The 6,000-nt window shown below is 44.7% G+C and overlaps 9 non-coding genes across 9 annotated transcripts; all 9 read right to left on the bottom strand.

Moving 5' to 3' along the window:
- Positions 1–604: 604 nt before the first annotated feature.
- LOC130397225 (5S ribosomal RNA) lies at positions 605–723 on the bottom strand. Its single transcript, XR_008899823.1, has one exon. It is a non-coding gene; the product is annotated as a 5S ribosomal RNA (ribosomal RNA).
- A 528-nt stretch (positions 724–1,251) lies between these two features.
- LOC130397223 (5S ribosomal RNA) lies at positions 1,252–1,370 on the bottom strand. Its single transcript, XR_008899821.1, has one exon. It is a non-coding gene; the product is annotated as a 5S ribosomal RNA (ribosomal RNA).
- A 529-nt stretch (positions 1,371–1,899) lies between these two features.
- Positions 1,900–2,018, bottom strand: LOC130397222 (5S ribosomal RNA). Its single transcript, XR_008899820.1, has one exon. It is a non-coding gene; the product is annotated as a 5S ribosomal RNA (ribosomal RNA).
- Positions 2,019–2,547: 529 nt separating this feature from the next.
- Positions 2,548–2,666, bottom strand: LOC130397221 (5S ribosomal RNA). Its single transcript, XR_008899819.1, has one exon. It is a non-coding gene; the product is annotated as a 5S ribosomal RNA (ribosomal RNA).
- A 529-nt stretch (positions 2,667–3,195) lies between these two features.
- LOC130397220 (5S ribosomal RNA) lies at positions 3,196–3,314 on the bottom strand. Its single transcript, XR_008899818.1, has one exon. It is a non-coding gene; the product is annotated as a 5S ribosomal RNA (ribosomal RNA).
- Positions 3,315–3,843: 529 nt separating this feature from the next.
- On the bottom strand, positions 3,844–3,962 carry LOC130397219 (5S ribosomal RNA). The gene has a single exon (XR_008899817.1). It is a non-coding gene; the product is annotated as a 5S ribosomal RNA (ribosomal RNA).
- A 529-nt stretch (positions 3,963–4,491) lies between these two features.
- Positions 4,492–4,610, bottom strand: LOC130397217 (5S ribosomal RNA). Its single transcript, XR_008899815.1, has one exon. It is a non-coding gene; the product is annotated as a 5S ribosomal RNA (ribosomal RNA).
- A 529-nt stretch (positions 4,611–5,139) lies between these two features.
- On the bottom strand, positions 5,140–5,258 carry LOC130397216 (5S ribosomal RNA). Its single transcript, XR_008899814.1, has one exon. It is a non-coding gene; the product is annotated as a 5S ribosomal RNA (ribosomal RNA).
- A 529-nt stretch (positions 5,259–5,787) lies between these two features.
- On the bottom strand, positions 5,788–5,906 carry LOC130397215 (5S ribosomal RNA). The gene has a single exon (XR_008899813.1). It is a non-coding gene; the product is annotated as a 5S ribosomal RNA (ribosomal RNA).
- Between the last annotated feature and the right edge of the window lie 94 nt (positions 5,907–6,000).

Here is a 6,000-nt window from a genome sequence, read left to right as displayed (position 1 = left end):
CTAACCAGGCCCGACCCTGCTTAGCTTCCGAGATCAGACGAGATCGGGCGTGTTCAGGGTGGTATGGCCGTAAGCAATTAGTGCAGGCGCAAAACCAGGTTTTATACAGTAGCACATAAGGAGTGAGAAAGCTGCTGAGGCTCGACGTTACACTCTTACAAAAACAATCATTAGTTAGATATAAACGGCAGTAATTGATTCAGTAGGACTCCTTATCCATGTAAACGATCATTGTGACATCTGAATTCATTAATTATCTGAAATACACTGCGTGTGCGTGTGATGTTAAATGTTTGAACCAAGGTTAACGGTTAAAGTGTCAGAGAATGGGTGGTGATTTTTTGACGTCCTCCCATGATCTGAAGTGAGCGTGCGTGTTTGTGTTGGTGAAAGTTTAAGAAATGTACAACTGTCGGTTCAGCTCTCTGGTGCTCCCTGCTGGCAGTATCACTATACTGTCCTCATGTTTCACAAAAATAGTTTTGAGAGACGTTGTCAGTTTTTGTATGTTGCTTAAATCCTCCAAAGCGGTTGGCAGTAAACATCAGGTCACGGTACGCCACGGTAGGCCACGGAGTCAATGAGCTCGAGTTGAAAAAGAAAAAGCTTACAGCACCTGGTATTCCCAGGCGGTCTCCCATCCAAGTACTAACCAGGCCCGACCCTGCTTAGCTTCCGAGATCAGACGAGATCGGGCGTGTTCAGGGTGGTATGGCCGTAAGCAATTAGTGCAGGCGCAAAACCAGGTTTTATACAGTAGCACATAAGGAGTGAGAAAGCTGCTGAGGCTCGACGTTACACTTTACAAAAACAATCATTAGTTAGATATAAACGGCAGTAATTGATTCAGTAGGACTCCTTATCCATGTAAACGATCATTGTGACATCTGAATTCATTAATTATCTGAAATACACTGCGTGTGCGTGTGATGTTAAATGTTTGAACCAAGGTTAACGGTTAAAGTGTCAGAGAATGGGTGGTGATTTTTTGACGTCCTCCCATGATCTGAAGTGAGCGTGCGTGTTTGTGTTGGTGAAAGTTTAAGAAATGTACAACTGTCGGTTCAGCTCTCTGGTGCTCCCTGCTGGCAGTATCACTATACTGTCCTCATGTTTCACAAAAATAGTTTTGAGAGACGTTGTCAGTTTTTGTATGTTGCTTAAATCCTCCAAAGCGGTTGGCAGTAAACATCAGGTCACGGTACGCCACGGTAGGCCACGGAGTCAATGAGCTCGAGTTGAAAAAGAAAAAGCTTACAGCACCTGGTATTCCCAGGCGGTCTCCCATCCAAGTACTAACCAGGCCCGACCCTGCTTAGCTTCCGAGATCAGACGAGATCGGGCGTGTTCAGGGTGGTATGGCCGTAAGCAATTAGTGCAGGCGCAAAACCAGGTTTTATACAGTAGCACATAAGGAGTGAGAAAGCTGCTGAGGCTCGACGTTACACTCTTACAAAAACAATCATTAGTTAGATATAAACGGCAGTAATTGATTCAGTAGGACTCCTTATCCATGTAAACGATCATTGTGACATCTGAATTCATTAATTATCTGAAATACACTGCGTGTGCGTGTGATGTTAAATGTTTGAACCAAGGTTAACGGTTAAAGTGTCAGAGAATGGGTGGTGATTTTTTGACGTCCTCCCATGATCTGAAGTGAGCGTGCGTGTTTGTGTTGGTGAAAGTTTAAGAAATGTACAACTGTCGGTTCAGCTCTCTGGTGCTCCCTGCTGGCAGTATCACTATACTGTCCTCATGTTTCACAAAAATAGTTTTGAGAGACGTTGTCAGTTTTTGTATGTTGCTTAAATCCTCCAAAGCGGTTGGCAGTAAACATCAGGTCACGGTACGCCACGGTAGGCCACGGAGTCAATGAGCTCGAGTTGAAAAAGAAAAAGCTTACAGCACCTGGTATTCCCAGGCGGTCTCCCATCCAAGTACTAACCAGGCCCGACCCTGCTTAGCTTCCGAGATCAGACGAGATCGGGCGTGTTCAGGGTGGTATGGCCGTAAGCAATTAGTGCAGGCGCAAAACCAGGTTTTATACAGTAGCACATAAGGAGTGAGAAAGCTGCTGAGGCTCGACGTTACACTTTTACAAAAACAATCATTAGTTAGATATAAACGGCAGTAATTGATTCAGTAGGACTCCTTATCCATGTAAACGATCATTGTGACATCTGAATTCATTAATTATCTGAAATACACTGCGTGTGCGTGTGATGTTAAATGTTTGAACCAAGGTTAACGGTTAAAGTGTCAGAGAATGGGTGGTGATTTTTTGACGTCCTCCCATGATCTGAAGTGAGCGTGCGTGTTTGTGTTGGTGAAAGTTTAAGAAATGTACAACTGTCGGTTCAGCTCTCTGGTGCTCCCTGCTGGCAGTATCACTATACTGTCCTCATGTTTCACAAAAATAGTTTTGAGAGACGTTGTCAGTTTTTGTATGTTGCTTAAATCCTCCAAAGCGGTTGGCAGTAAACATCAGGTCACGGTACGCCACGGTAGGCCACGGAGTCAATGAGCTCGAGTTGAAAAAGAAAAAGCTTACAGCACCTGGTATTCCCAGGCGGTCTCCCATCCAAGTACTAACCAGGCCCGACCCTGCTTAGCTTCCGAGATCAGACGAGATCGGGCGTGTTCAGGGTGGTATGGCCGTAAGCAATTAGTGCAGGCGCAAAACCAGGTTTTATACAGTAGCACATAAGGAGTGAGAAAGCTGCTGAGGCTCGACGTTACACTCTTACAAAAACAATCATTAGTTAGATATAAACGGCAGTAATTGATTCAGTAGGACTCCTTATCCATGTAAACGATCATTGTGACATCTGAATTCATTAATTATCTGAAATACACTGCGTGTGCGTGTGATGTTAAATGTTTGAACCAAGGTTAACGGTTAAAGTGTCAGAGAATGGGTGGTGATTTTTTGACGTCCTCCCATGATCTGAAGTGAGCGTGCGTGTTTGTGTTGGTGAAAGTTTAAGAAATGTACAACTGTCGGTTCAGCTCTCTGGTGCTCCCTGCTGGCAGTATCACTATACTGTCCTCATGTTTCACAAAAATAGTTTTGAGAGACGTTGTCAGTTTTTGTATGTTGCTTAAATCCTCCAAAGCGGTTGGCAGTAAACATCAGGTCACGGTACGCCACGGTAGGCCACGGAGTCAATGAGCTCGAGTTGAAAAAGAAAAAGCTTACAGCACCTGGTATTCCCAGGCGGTCTCCCATCCAAGTACTAACCAGGCCCGACCCTGCTTAGCTTCCGAGATCAGACGAGATCGGGCGTGTTCAGGGTGGTATGGCCGTAAGCAATTAGTGCAGGCGCAAAACCAGGTTTTATACAGTAGCACATAAGGAGTGAGAAAGCTGCTGAGGCTCGACGTTACACTTTTACAAAAACAATCATTAGTTAGATATAAACGGCAGTAATTGATTCAGTAGGACTCCTTATCCATGTAAACGATCATTGTGACATCTGAATTCATTAATTATCTGAAATACACTGCGTGTGCGTGTGATGTTAAATGTTTGAACCAAGGTTAACGGTTAAAGTGTCAGAGAATGGGTGGTGATTTTTTGACGTCCTCCCATGATCTGAAGTGAGCGTGCGTGTTTGTGTTGGTGAAAGTTTAAGAAATGTACAACTGTCGGTTCAGCTCTCTGGTGCTCCCTGCTGGCAGTATCACTATACTGTCCTCATGTTTCACAAAAATAGTTTTGAGAGACGTTGTCAGTTTTTGTATGTTGCTTAAATCCTCCAAAGCGGTTGGCAGTAAACATCAGGTCACGGTACGCCACGGTAGGCCACGGAGTCAATGAGCTCGAGTTGAAAAAGAAAAAGCTTACAGCACCTGGTATTCCCAGGCGGTCTCCCATCCAAGTACTAACCAGGCCCGACCCTGCTTAGCTTCCGAGATCAGACGAGATCGGGCGTGTTCAGGGTGGTATGGCCGTAAGCAATTAGTGCAGGCGCAAAACCAGGTTTTATACAGTAGCACATAAGGAGTGAGAAAGCTGCTGAGGCTCGACGTTACACTCTTACAAAAACAATCATTAGTTAGATATAAACGGCAGTAATTGATTCAGTAGGACTCCTTATCCATGTAAACGATCATTGTGACATCTGAATTCATTAATTATCTGAAATACACTGCGTGTGCGTGTGATGTTAAATGTTTGAACCAAGGTTAACGGTTAAAGTGTCAGAGAATGGGTGGTGATTTTTTGACGTCCTCCCATGATCTGAAGTGAGCGTGCGTGTTTGTGTTGGTGAAAGTTTAAGAAATGTACAACTGTCGGTTCAGCTCTCTGGTGCTCCCTGCTGGCAGTATCACTATACTGTCCTCATGTTTCACAAAAATAGTTTTGAGAGACGTTGTCAGTTTTTGTATGTTGCTTAAATCCTCCAAAGCGGTTGGCAGTAAACATCAGGTCACGGTACGCCACGGTAGGCCACGGAGTCAATGAGCTCGAGTTGAAAAAGAAAAAGCTTACAGCACCTGGTATTCCCAGGCGGTCTCCCATCCAAGTACTAACCAGGCCCGACCCTGCTTAGCTTCCGAGATCAGACGAGATCGGGCGTGTTCAGGGTGGTATGGCCGTAAGCAATTAGTGCAGGCGCAAAACCAGGTTTTATACAGTAGCACATAAGGAGTGAGAAAGCTGCTGAGGCTCGACGTTACACTTTTACAAAAACAATCATTAGTTAGATATAAACGGCAGTAATTGATTCAGTAGGACTCCTTATCCATGTAAACGATCATTGTGACATCTGAATTCATTAATTATCTGAAATACACTGCGTGTGCGTGTGATGTTAAATGTTTGAACCAAGGTTAACGGTTAAAGTGTCAGAGAATGGGTGGTGATTTTTTGACGTCCTCCCATGATCTGAAGTGAGCGTGCGTGTTTGTGTTGGTGAAAGTTTAAGAAATGTACAACTGTCGGTTCAGCTCTCTGGTGCTCCCTGCTGGCAGTATCACTATACTGTCCTCATGTTTCACAAAAATAGTTTTGAGAGACGTTGTCAGTTTTTGTATGTTGCTTAAATCCTCCAAAGCGGTTGGCAGTAAACATCAGGTCACGGTACGCCACGGTAGGCCACGGAGTCAATGAGCTCGAGTTGAAAAAGAAAAAGCTTACAGCACCTGGTATTCCCAGGCGGTCTCCCATCCAAGTACTAACCAGGCCCGACCCTGCTTAGCTTCCGAGATCAGACGAGATCGGGCGTGTTCAGGGTGGTATGGCCGTAAGCAATTAGTGCAGGCGCAAAACCAGGTTTTATACAGTAGCACATAAGGAGTGAGAAAGCTGCTGAGGCTCGACGTTACACTCTTACAAAAACAATCATTAGTTAGATATAAACGGCAGTAATTGATTCAGTAGGACTCCTTATCCATGTAAACGATCATTGTGACATCTGAATTCATTAATTATCTGAAATACACTGCGTGTGCGTGTGATGTTAAATGTTTGAACCAAGGTTAACGGTTAAAGTGTCAGAGAATGGGTGGTGATTTTTTGACGTCCTCCCATGATCTGAAGTGAGCGTGCGTGTTTGTGTTGGTGAAAGTTTAAGAAATGTACAACTGTCGGTTCAGCTCTCTGGTGCTCCCTGCTGGCAGTATCACTATACTGTCCTCATGTTTCACAAAAATAGTTTTGAGAGACGTTGTCAGTTTTTGTATGTTGCTTAAATCCTCCAAAGCGGTTGGCAGTAAACATCAGGTCACGGTACGCCACGGTAGGCCACGGAGTCAATGAGCTCGAGTTGAAAAAGAAAAAGCTTACAGCACCTGGTATTCCCAGGCGGTCTCCCATCCAAGTACTAACCAGGCCCGACCCTGCTTAGCTTCCGAGATCAGACGAGATCGGGCGTGTTCAGGGTGGTATGGCCGTAAGCAATTAGTGCAGGCGCAAAACCAGGTTTTATACAGTAGCACATAAGGAGTGAGAAAGCTGCTGAGGCTCGACGTTACACTCTTACAAAAACAATC

Source organism: Gadus chalcogrammus, chromosome 12, assembly GCF_026213295.1.
Source record: "Gadus chalcogrammus isolate NIFS_2021 chromosome 12, NIFS_Gcha_1.0, whole genome shotgun sequence".
Classification (NCBI taxonomy): domain Eukaryota; kingdom Metazoa; phylum Chordata; class Actinopteri; order Gadiformes; family Gadidae; genus Gadus; species Gadus chalcogrammus.
Note: the sequence above shows the minus strand (reverse complement) of the source record. Positions and strands in the feature narration are given on the sequence as shown.